The 12369-nt window shown below is 48.0% G+C and overlaps 1 long non-coding RNA gene across 1 annotated transcript in view; it reads left to right on the top strand.

Annotated features, from left to right (window-relative positions):
• The first annotated feature begins 255 nt into the window (after positions 1–255).
• The window catches only part of LOC141098662 (uncharacterized), a 39596-nt gene continuing 27482 nt past the window's right edge, over positions 256–12369 (top strand). The window contains exons 1-2 of the long non-coding RNA XR_012234308.1: positions 256–277; positions 2750–2922. This is a non-coding gene — a long non-coding RNA (uncharacterized lncRNA). The remainder of the gene's footprint in view (positions 278–2749; positions 2923–12369) is intronic.

Raw genomic sequence — 12369 nt, 5'->3', positions numbered from 1 at the left:
AATCTTTACTACAAGGTCTTTGCACTCAACTTCTAGAGGAGCAACTTTGCAACATGTGTGATAGCAGTCCTCATTGATCCATCTGATCAGAATCTACTTGAGGAGACCCAACTGAATTATTTTTTTGTCATAAGATACAATGGAAGTAACGCAAACATTTGTGGTCACTCAAACCAGTGAGAAGGATTACCAGTTTTTGAAGACTCTGGGCAGAGGAACCTACAGCAAGGTGGTCACAGCTACTGAGAAGAGGACAGGTAACCCCACCGTCAAAAGTGTGAGTTAGTCATTTTATATGAATTATTCCATAAACTAGTACTACACTTAATGAGTTTATTGCCTTCAGGAATGTTTGTTATATTTTTCATAAGTGTTAAAATTTTTTACAAAGTTAAAATTCCATTATAAAACCATAAATCTTCCCAGAGCCGCGTAGTCTGAGAATCAGTTGTGATTAGAGATCTTAAGTGTGTTCCAGACCTCACATCACCAGAACATTTTATTTAGGTTTACCCATATTTAAAGAGGCTCATCTAATTAGATAACAAAATGAAAAATATAAAGTGTCTATGTATAAAAAAAAAACAAAAAAAAAACCAAAAACACTTGAAAGCCTTTCTGGGGCTTCAGGAGAAAGACCGTTCCTTTTTTTTTTTTTTCTGTGCCGTGGTCATTCCAGGAGCCATAGCATTTTTTGGCATGTACATGTATGAGGGCACTGTTATTTCTGGATGAGTTGTATTTGCCTGCAGCAGTAATTTCGGGTATAACTACTCAACTCCTTTTTTTTTTTTCGTAAACATGAAAAAAAAAAAAAACAGCAGTTCTGTCACTTTTTAGGCTGGGTTCACACGTAGCGGAACTCTCGTGGAAATTACCGCGAGAGTTCCGGAATTCCATTCCACGGGAAAATCGCATTTTAAATTCCCGCGATTTTCCCACGGGAAAAACTAGCATTTTGCAAGTGTAATTAGCTTGCAGAATTGCTAGCGTTTTCCAAGCGATCTGTAGCATCGCTTGGAGAACTGATTGACAGGTTGGTCACACTCGTCAAACATAGTGTTTGACTAGTGTGAAGAAACACTAATAAGAAAAAAATCCAAAAAAATCATTTGAAAGGTAACTCACCAAGCCCTGACTGATGCACTGGCAGGATGCAGCAGAGCCCCATTGATAAAGGTTGGGGCAGCACAGGTGCATCCCACTGATAAGGACAGCCAGTAACCAATTGTGGTCTGGCTGCCCAGTGGAAAAACTGCACACAGATGAGGCTTGCATAAGGCATAAGTCACACTGATAGATGTGATGCACAAGTGTCTGAGCAGCCTATTGATCACGCCCATAATATTAGCAAGCGGGCTGCTCTGCACTATATATACATGCATCCCACAAAGGACCAAGCCAACATAAAGGGTTCTAGCTGCATCCTGCTAAAAAGTACAAAAAGATAAATAGATATGGGGTATTGGTTACTATTTTGGCCAAAGCAGATAAGCTCACAACCCAACGTCAAGGGTCCCCAGATATTGTGAGTCCCTAACACTAAATATAAACAAACACTAATAAGAAAAAAATCCAAAAAAATCATTTGAAAGGTAACTCACCAAGCCCTGACTGATGCACTGGCAGGATGCAGCAGAGCCCCATTGATAAAGGTTGGGGCAGCACAGGTGCATTCCACTGATAAGGACAGCCAGTAACCAATTGTGGTCTGGCTGCCCGCGAGAGTTCCGGAATTCCATTCCACGGGAAAATCGCATTTTAAATTCTGGCGATTTTCCCACGGGAAAAACTAGCTTTTTGCAAGCGTAATTAGCTTGCTGAATTGCTAGCATTTTCCAAGCGATCTATAGCATCACTTGGAGAACTGATTGACAGGTTGGTCACACTCGTCAAACATAGTGTTTGACTAGTGTGACCAACTTTCTACTATTGAGGCCGCCTATGCAGCTTCAATAGTAAAAGACAGAATGTAAATAATAAGGCTTACTGGGACCGGGAGCGTGGAGAGAGGCGGGAAGGCTGCGCGGGATGTCGGAAGGTGAGAATAACAATATTTTTTTATTTTAAATTCTATTTTTTACAGGGATATGGTACCCAAACCCCGGAGGACAGTCTCCTCTCCTCCGGACCATGGGTACCATCCGCAAATGTTGTGCTTACTTTTCGCATGGTGTGCGATGCAATTCCACCGCGGTAAAAACCGCAGCATTAGCACAGCATTGCGGAATCCTATAGGAATGCATGGGATGCTTATTTTTCGCGTTTTCGCGGCAAAATCGCGCGGTTAAAACTGCCGCGGAAACGCGAAAAAAAGCCACGTGTGAACTCAGTCTTACTTGTGCAGCTCATGAATAGAGATGAGCGAATTTGTTCGGATTCGGTTCCGAATACGATCGGAATCTAATATTGTTTTTGCAATATTTGTCTAACACAAGCGTCATTAATTCCAAAATCTATTGCTATAAACTGTACTTTGTTCATAGGAAAACCCCATTAAAAGGAGAATATTTCTTTGTTCACATCAGGTTCTGAGAGCCATGACTCTCTATAGAGCTGTACGAGAGCTTGTCTTTGAATAACAACCTATAGTAATGGTACTGTAAGGTCACACTCAGACTTGTCCTAGATGGAGTGTATGTGTCACGGAGGTGCCTAGCCTCGGTGATGTGATACCGGGGAAGCAGGGTCCAGCACAAGTAGTGATGATAGATATTTTTTTATTTTTTTGTTTTGATCTGGGTTTTAGGAGAAGCTGAAAGAACTTGGTGGGATTGGCCTCTCCATTACCTCCAGATCTTGGAATGGCCTATATAAGGCCATACAGCTGCCTCAGAAGTGGTTTGTGTATGGAGGGGAAATCAACTCTTGGTGTTAATCAGAGCCTGACAATCTGAAAGAGTGAGGAGTGTATTCCCACAGGTGAGCTGCTGCTGCTAAACGGACTGTTTTTATGGTATACCTTTTGTGCTGAGATAAGCTGTTCTTGCTTTGTGATCTGTGACTGTTTATGGACTTGCAATAAACTGCTCGGTATTTTGAACACAAGGATTGGAGCCCTGTTCAATAGCATCTACTATAGTTGGACCCCTACACTGCCATTTTTTTAAAAGGAAAAACTTGTAGTTACTTTTTTTTTTTGTGAGGCAAGGAGAAAAAATTAGCAATTTTTTTTGTGGGATAAATATGGCTATAGTGTTATTGTACATGGACCTGGCAATATCAAATAGATCAAATTGATTTTCTAACTGTTAATCTTTATCTTAAGATTAAAACCTGTTTGGGGAGGGCAGTGGCGTAGCCTCAGGGGGGCGGTGGCCCCAGGCCCCGTGCTCTGAGGAGGCCCACCCGAGCTACGCTATGTAACTGTATCGGCATGCAGATCGCGCCCATACAATTACATTCTGCAGCAGGGAGTGAATCCTGTGACCGCTCTTCTGCAATCTGTGGAGGAGAGGGGGAAGGGAGGTCCCTCATTCAATCCTGGCTGAGCGCACTCTGCTTGAAAGCTCCCTGCTGCAGAAAAGTCATCAGTCCAGCAGTAGACGGGACACAGCGGGCTTTGCCTCTGACTGTGAGCTGAGTTCACGGTCTGCTCTGCACTTAATGCTTCTGACTGAGAGGAGCCTGACAGCTGAGGAAGAGCACCCAGGACCAGTGGACACACTGCACACATCATGGGGATTGATGAGTATCTGTTATTTACTATTTGAAGTGTCTAATCTGTTGCTTTGGATATATACATACAACTTACTGCTATTGAAGTGTAATGTTCATTGCATGTGTTCTGCCCCCAGGAGTATGGTCGCCACAATGGCATTGCCTTCCTGCAGGGAGGGTGATGTCATGCTTGGATGCAATGAAGGGTCTCTGACAGTTAATCATTTACATGCAACACATTCACACTCCAGGCCAGCAGAAGGAGCTCTGAACCAGGATTGGGGGAGGAGCGCGCTCTGAGGGCCAGGAGGGGAAATAGTTAGTGTGTAGATGTGTGGAGAGAATCTGGAGGTTGAGCTGAGGATAGAGAGCTCCCTCCTTGTGATAGCGCATGATCTGGAGCCTGGTTTCCACGGTTGTATGGATACTGAAGGTCCTGCAACAGAAACCAGAGGAATAGGAAGCTGTAAATGCTCTATTCCCACCTAAGACTTGGAGGCACAACAGCGACTGGTGAGCCAAGAGAGATAGAGGGCTACAGCTGTCTGCCATACGAGGTAGTTCTAAGAGAAGATAAGAAGGAGGAACTTCAGTGTAACCCTGTACTGCATGTACCTCAAGCCAGCGCTAGGAAGTAGACTACACAACCCATCTGATAGAGAGATCCCCGAGTTGCTTCCTGGCTAGCCTGCTCCTGTGCCATCTGTAATCAGGACCCTGGACTGCATTTGCCAAGTAAAGGTAAAGAAACTGCACCCTATTGTGTCCATGCCTCCTTCCTGCATCATCCTCAGCACTGCTACATCTCTGTGCCAAACACTGCACCTTCTTCCTAACCCTTTATCTACACTACCCTGGGACTACAGCCCTGCCTGTGGAGGGCTACAACATCATGGCTGCACTACACCATCAGTCCCAGAGGATCTGCATGCAGCGTCAGCTTATCTCCCTTGCCCAACACCACAGGTGGCGTCACGAATCACTTATAAACTTTATTCCCATATCAACCCCTTTTACATGGGTGCCCAGGGCCACGGACCTGGTCACCGCTGCTGTGACATTCCCCTCTGAAGGACCGGCCCGGTACCGAGTACCCCACAATCCTGGGAGGGCGACCCACATGATGCTCTCCTTACGTCTAACATAGTTTCCAGGCACTATGCAGTGGTCACTGATGTGCTATATAGCGATGCTTTGTCTTGGCCTGGGAAATTACTGCACTTTGGGACTGAGAGAAAACCAGGAAAAGTGCAAACTAGAGATCACACTGATGGCTGCAGTCATTGAGCTGTTCAGAAAAAGCAGCGCATCCTCCCTGGCAGGCAGAGGGAGGGTTAAACCAGCATATTGATCACCTTATCTTGGCTGTTTGTGGGTCGCCCCCGTACCAGGGTTATGGGGTACTCAGTACCGGGCCAGTGTCAGTGGGATGTGTCACAGCAGCGGTGACCCGGTCCATGGCCCTGGGTGCCCAAATCAATGGTGGTCTGTAGTTAATGGAATGGAATAGTTTGTGACGCCACCTGTGGTGTTTGGCAAGCAAGATGTTAAGCCAACGCTGCGTGCAGATCCTCTGGGACTGATGGTGTGTTGCAGCATAGATGGTGTAGCTCCCCACAGGTGAAGCTGTAACCCCAGGGCAGTGTATAGGTGCAGGTGGTGTGAGGAATGTTGGCACCCAGATGTAGCAGTGCTGACGGCGTTGGCGCACGAGTGAATGGAAGACACCAAGGCTTGTAGTTCCAAAGCTTTACTCACAGTTCGTGGTACACACTGGTGCCTGCCTCCGTGCCATGTCCTCCGGGGCAGAGACTCCATCAACCTCCCGGGAAGTCGGGCTTCTCTCCAACACTCCGCCAACATGAACCTTTCCTGAATGACTCTTCTATTGCGCCTTTTAGTGTGAAGAGCTCCGGTACCGTGGTACTCTGAAGTTCCTCCTGTCAGATGTTCCTAACAACTCTACTTGTATGACAGACAGCTGTAGCCTCTATCGGGGACTCCTTTCTCCAGAGTCCTGGCTCTCTATTCTGTTGCTGTTGTTCCCCAAGTCTAGGATGGGAGTAGTGCTTTTACAGCCAACTACTCCACCGGTGTCTGCTCCAGAACCATAAGTGTCCATACAACCTCGGGGACCGGGCCCCGACCTTGCACTGAGAACCTATAGGCAGGGTTCCTCTTCCAACCCACAACTCCTCTGTTCTCCTACTGTCATGTCGGACACTGTTCACACCAGGGTGTCCGGCAGACAGCGGTAATACCCTATTGGGTATTCTGTTCCAGTCGGGATAGGGTTAACCAGGTTGTCATGCTGGCTGAGGGCTGGGCCACGCCCTTGGTCTTTAAATAGTTCGTCCTGACTATGGGCGTCGCCGACTATAGCTTTAGCCTAGTGCTAGCAATACCGGTCAGCAGTGGTGGTGTTGGAGCGTCTGATATCTGGTGCAGTATATCCCTCAGTGGTTCTTTCTCCAATCTGTTATATATATATATTTGGTTGCCCTTGCACATTATTGTATTCCCTTGTGTATTAACTGTGTGGTGTTTCTTTTACCCCTGTCCATACGTATTTGTGGGGTCTGGTGTCTGGTCCCCTCACTGGGTGGAGGGAGGTGGGTTCAGCTTAGGGCTGGACAGGAGACAGGGACAGGGTGGAGGCTCAGGCAGGCACACCTTCAGTGTAAACCCTGGGTAGAGGGACAGACGGGGTCCCCCTAGTCTGAGGGACATCGCAGGGGTCCCGGGGTTTTTGCCTAAAGTAACCTAGGCATACCATGACATTATAGTCGGCCCAAATAATAAAGTGAGAGAAAAAAAAAAAAGGGTATAGATGGGGAATATAGGGGTTACTTACTATGGATCCTATACTTTCCCTAACCAAGCAGCTGGAGGCTCTATCCATACAGGTCACTGAACTCCGGGGGGCGGTCCAGCAACAAGGCCTGTCAGCTCCTGCAGTACCTGCTGAGGCTGCAGCCAGGGCAGCTGAACCCAAGTTTCCCCTTCCTGAACGATTTGCTGGTGATCATGGTAAGTTCATGGTGTTTCGTGAATCATGCAAATTGTATTTCCATATGCGTCCACATTCCTCAGGTAATGAGGCTCAACGCGTGGGCTTGGTGATTTCTTTGCTGAGTGGTGACCCACAGGCCTGGGCCTTTTCACTCCCTTCAGACTCACCGGCATTTGAATCTGTAGATTTTTTTTTCTCTGCTCTGGGTTTGATCTATGACGATCCGGATAGATTAAACTTAGCAGAGTCTAAGATACGCTCACTGCTACAGGGTGATCGACCAGCTGAGGATTACTGCACGGAATTCCGGCGCTGGGCGGTGGACACGCAGTGGAATGACCCTGCGCTTAGAAGTCAATTTTTGCATGGGGTTTCTGGAGGGGTTAAACAGACTCTCCTAATGTACGAGACTCCCGCCTCTCTGGAGGCTGCGATGGCACTTGTAGTACGCATAGACCGACGTCTCCGTCAGGGGCGCTGGTTTCGTTGCCTCCGGGAGGTGGGGGAGTGGTCGGTGAGGTTGCCGCGGGTGAATCCGTGGAACCCATGCAGATCGCTGGTATAGCACAGTCACCGAGTAACAAGCCTAAACGTCCTTGGCACAGAAGGCAGGGGCTCTGTTTTTTTTTGTGGCAAAGGAGGACATTTTATTAACGCTTGCCCCCTGGTACCTAAGAAGGGCGCGCCGGCGGAAAACTGATAGGCTCAGAGGGTTTGGAGGAGTCTAGTCTGAGCCTTTGTGTATCCTCCGTCATGGTTTCCCAGTGTATGCTCCCTGCTAGGGTGGTACTTGGGGGGGCAAATGCTCTCTATTACAGTATTTATTGATAGTGGCTCAGCTATCAATCTCATTGATGAGAGGTTCGCGCATACAGCGGGATTTCCGGTGGAGAAATTGCCGAACCCCATCCGGGTGGTTACCATCAATGCTTCCCCATTGTCTCAAGGGGAGATCACAGAGTGTGTGTTGGATATACAACTCCACATCGGAGTATTACACTCAGAGCGGGTAACTTGTAAGGTGCTTAGTAACTTACCGGCTCAGATGGTTCTGGGATTTCCATGGTTGTCAATGCATAATCCTGTTATTGATTGGAAGACCCAGGACATAATTCAGTGGAGCAGGGAGTGTCAGGAGAGGTGCCTGGCTACATGTATTTCCGCTTTGACCCCCAGTATCCCGGAGCCGTTGCTGGATTATGCGGATGTATTTTCTGAGAAGGGTTGTTCGGAACTACCACCGCATCGCCCCTATGACTGTGCTATTAGGTTGAAACCAGGGGCCAAGTTACCTAAAGCTAGAATGTTTAATATCTCGGGTCCCAAGAGGCTAGCTCTCAAGGAATACATTGCGGATAGCCTGAGCAAGGGTCATATTAGACCTTCCTCTTCTCCTCTGGCTGCTGGCTTCTTCTTTGTTAAAAAGAAGGATGGCGGTTTACGCCCGTGTCTGGATTTCAGAGAACTCAACCAGATTACGGTCTGTGATCCTTACCCTATGCCACTTATACCCGATTTATTCAACCAAGTGGTTGGTGCCAGGTGGTTCTCCAAACTGGACCTCAGGGGGGCGTACAATCTTATAAGAAGCCGTCAGGGGGATGATTGGAAGACAGCATTCAATACCCCTGAGGGTCACTTTGAGAGTTTGGTAATGCCGTTTGGGTTGACTATGGCACCGGCGGTCTTTCAACACTTCATTAATGATGTCTTCTCTCAGTTGTTGGGGAGGCTCGTTATAATTTATCTTGACGACATCCTCATTTTCTCTCGCGACCATGATACACATATAGAGCATGTTAGACAGGTTCTGCAGTTGCTCAGAGAACAGGCTCTGTCAAGCTTGAAAAATGTGTGTATTTCGTACAGGAGCTACCGTTCTTGGGTTATATAATCTCCGCCTCAGGTTTTAAGATGGACACCGCAAAGGTGCAGGCGGTACTACATTGGGATCGGCCTGATAATCTTAAGGCGCTTCAGCGATTTCTTGGCTTCTCCAATTACTATAGGAAATTTATTAAGAACTTCTCTATGATTGCCAAACCACTGACTGACATGACTAAGAAGGGTACCGACTTTTCTGACTGGTCTGAGCCTGCGGTACAGGCGTTTGAATTCCTCAAGAATAGTTTTGCCTCAGCGCCCATTCTGGTGCAGCCTGATGTCTCCTTACCGTTTGTCGTGGAGGTGGATGCGTCGGAGGTTGGAGTGGGGGCTGTACTGTCTCAGGGCCCTTCTTGGGCCAAGTTGCATCCGTGTGCCTTCTTCTCCAAGAAGCTGTCGCCTGCGGAGCGTAATTATGATATTGGCAACAGGGAACTATTGGCCATCAAATTGGCATTTGAGGAGTGGCGACACTTCTTGGAGGGGGCTGTTCATCAGATTACTGTGATAACCGACCATAAGAATTTGCTTTATTTAGAATCTGCTAAGCGCCTGTCCTCCAGACAGGCTCGCTGGGCATTATTCTTCACCCGGTTCAACTTCATTGTTACCTATCGACCTGGGTCGAAGAATGTTAAGGCAGATGCTTTATCCAGGTGTTTTCCTGGTGGAGAGTTATGTGAAGAGCCGGTGCCTATTCTCCAAAAGGGTGTGGTGGTATCTGCCATCACGACAGAGATTGAGGCAGAGATTGCGGAGGCTCAGGAGGTGGTACCGCCGGGGTTGCCTGCTAATAAATCTTTTGTGCCGCTACATCTACGCTCTAGAGTGTTGGGCGAACATCACGACACGGTACTGGCAGGTCATCCAGGGGTTAAGAGCACTCTGGAACTGGTATCGCGTCGTTTTTGGTGGCCTAAAATCCGGCAGGATGTGGCCTCATATGTGGCTGCCTGTACCACGTGCGCACGGGCCAAGACTCCTCGTTCCCGTCCCGCTGGTAGCTTGCAGCCTCTCGGGGTGCCCAGTAAGCCATGGACTGAGATTTCCATGGATTTTATTACTGACTTGCCTGCCTCGGCAGGGAACTCGGTCATTTTGGTAATTGTTGATAGGTTCTCCAAAATGTCACATTTCGTTGCTTTACCGTCTTTGCCCAATGCTAAGACTCTTGCTCAGATATTTATTCGCGAGGTGGTCAGATTTCATGGTGTCCCATCTGACATTGTGTCTGATCGAGGTACGCAGTTTGTGGCAAAGTTTTGGAGAGCTTTTTGTTCTCGCCTTGGAATCAAATTATCTCATTCATCGGCTTTCCACCCTCAGTCGAATGGACAGACTGAGCGGATGAACCAAAACCTGGAGCAATACTTGCGCTGCTTTATTTCCGACAATCAGGAAGAGTGGTCAGCGTTTCTTCCTCTGGCAGAATTCGCAATAAACAACCATTGCCAGGAATCGTCTGGGGAATCTCCTTTTTTTTTTTGTGTGTATGGTCAACATCCTCAATTTTGCACCTTGCGTCAGGGGTGCTCAGTTGGCGTCCCTGAAGAGGACCAGTTGGGAGCTCAATTGTCGTCTGTTTGGAGGAGAGTCAAGCAGCGCTTGTTGAAGGTGGGTTCCAGGTACAAACGGGTGGCTGACTGCAGACGTGTGCCAGGTCCGGACCTGTGTGTGGGTGATTGGGTGTGGTTATCTACTAGGAACATTAAGCTAAAGATACCATCACTTAAGTTGGGTCCCAGGTTCATTGGCCCATTTAGAATCTCCGCAGTGATCAACCCAGTGGCATTTCGTTTGGAGTTGCCGGCTGTGTATAAGATTCATAATGTATTTCACAAAGCATTGCTAAAGAAGGTCGTGGGTTTGGTGGATGGTTCCCCCGGGCCACCACCTCCCGTCTTGGTGGATGGCGTGTTGGAATTTGAGGTGTCCAAAGTGGTGGACTCTAGGGTTGTGTGTCGCACTCTACAGTACCTGGTCCACTGGCGTGGCTATGGTCCTGAGGAGAGGACATGGGTGCCGGCCTCTGACATTCATGCTGATCGACTGGTTACTATGTTCCATCGTCGCCATCCGGACAAGCCAGGTACTCGACATGGTGAGGTTCCGGAGGTCCCTCGTAGAAGGCGGGGTACTGTCATGTCGGACACTGTTCACACCAGGGTGTCCGGCAGACAGCGGTAATACCCTGTTGGGTATTCTGTTCCAGTCGGGATAGGGTTAACCAGGTTGTCATGCTGGCTGAGGGCTGGGCCACGCCCTTGGTCTTTAAATAGTTCGTCCTGACTATGGGCGTCGCCGACTATAGCTTTAGCCTAGTGCTAGCAATACCGGTCAGCAGTGGTGGTGTTGGAGCGTCTGATATCTGGTGCAGTATATCCCTCAGTGGTTCTTTCTCCAATCTGTTATATATATATATATATATTTGGTTGCCCTTGCACATTATTGTATTCCCTTGTGTATTAACTGTGTGGTGTTTCTTTTACCCCTGTCCATACGTATTTGTGGGGTCTGGTGTCTGGTCCCGTCACTGGGTGGAGGGAGGTGGGTTCAGCTTGGGGCTGGACAGGAGACAGGGACAGGGTGGAGGCTCAGGCAGGCACACCTTCAGTGTAAACCCTGGGTAGAGGGACAGACAGGGTCCCCCTAGTCTGAGGGACATCGCAGGGGTCCCAGGGTTTTTGCCTAAAGTAACCTAGGCATACCATGACACCTACTCCTTCATTCCGCGCTGTTCCTTCTCTCTCTTATGGAAGCTTAGGTTGCAGTTCTACGTCTTTCTCCTTCTGTTCCTTTCCCGTACCAGCTGGCTCAGATCAGCTGCAGCACTCCTTCCTCTCTCTCGGACCCGTCCTCAGTCTCTCCTGACTGACTGTCCTTCTCCCGCCTGTCCTCCTGTCAGACTGACCTGTCATTCTAAACCTTCCCAACCTTTTATATATCTCAACTCCACCCACCTCCCAGCACATCTCATGTTATGAAGCAAGGAACCACGAAAGGTGCTCTGCTGTCCTCTAAGCATGGAGCCGCAATCTGGTCCATTGCTGAACTATCCTGTGTGTGGGTGCAGGTGTTGGAGTGTGGAAAGGAGTACCCAACTTACCTAGTTGGTGGGGCACTACACATTAGGAGAAGGTGCAGTACCTCTGTGGCGACTACCTCAGGGGTGACACATTTGTGCCGGTGTGTAATTATTATCCTAGCCTTTACCAGGCTGACAGCGAGTCCTGGAGGATTAGAGTATGTGCCCAAGTTGTGGATTACCTTTGCGGATATTTCCGTGTGGATTTGGCCAAATCCCCAGGTCAAATGACGTGTTTTACCTGCAGATTTAGTGCAGATTTTGTGTGGATTTCACCTGCGTTTTTACACCTGCATATTCCTATAATGGAGCAGGTGTCAAAACGCTGCAGATTCCGCACAAAGAATTGACATGCTGCAGATTTAAATCCACAGAAAATCCACGTGGAAAAATCCACAGCATGTGCACAGCATTTTTCATTTCTCATAGACTTTAATAGTACTGTACAACGCAGCAGAATCCGCAACGTGTGCACATACCCTAACTGATGTTTGCTGCTCCCAGAGTGCTCCTACTGGGAACTTAAGTCTGGCACAGCAGCAGTTAGGGCTTGATGACAAATGGCTGTGGAATAGTGTTTTTCTATACAGCGATTGTTAGTGGCATAGACATTTTACTAGTGTGATATAATATATTAGTATCAGTAATGCAGGTGACTTATTGTTGGAGTGAATCCTACAATGTGGTAAGCTACAGGGGGAGGGAGGTCACCCCGGGACCAGAGCTC

Source organism: Dendrobates tinctorius, unplaced genomic scaffold (genome assembly GCF_039654945.1).
Source record: "Dendrobates tinctorius isolate UK_male_01 unplaced genomic scaffold, ASM3965494v1 ptg000093l, whole genome shotgun sequence".
NCBI lineage: Eukaryota > Metazoa > Chordata > Amphibia > Anura > Dendrobatidae > Dendrobates > Dendrobates tinctorius.
This window is presented reverse-complemented; position numbering and strand designations above follow the sequence as displayed.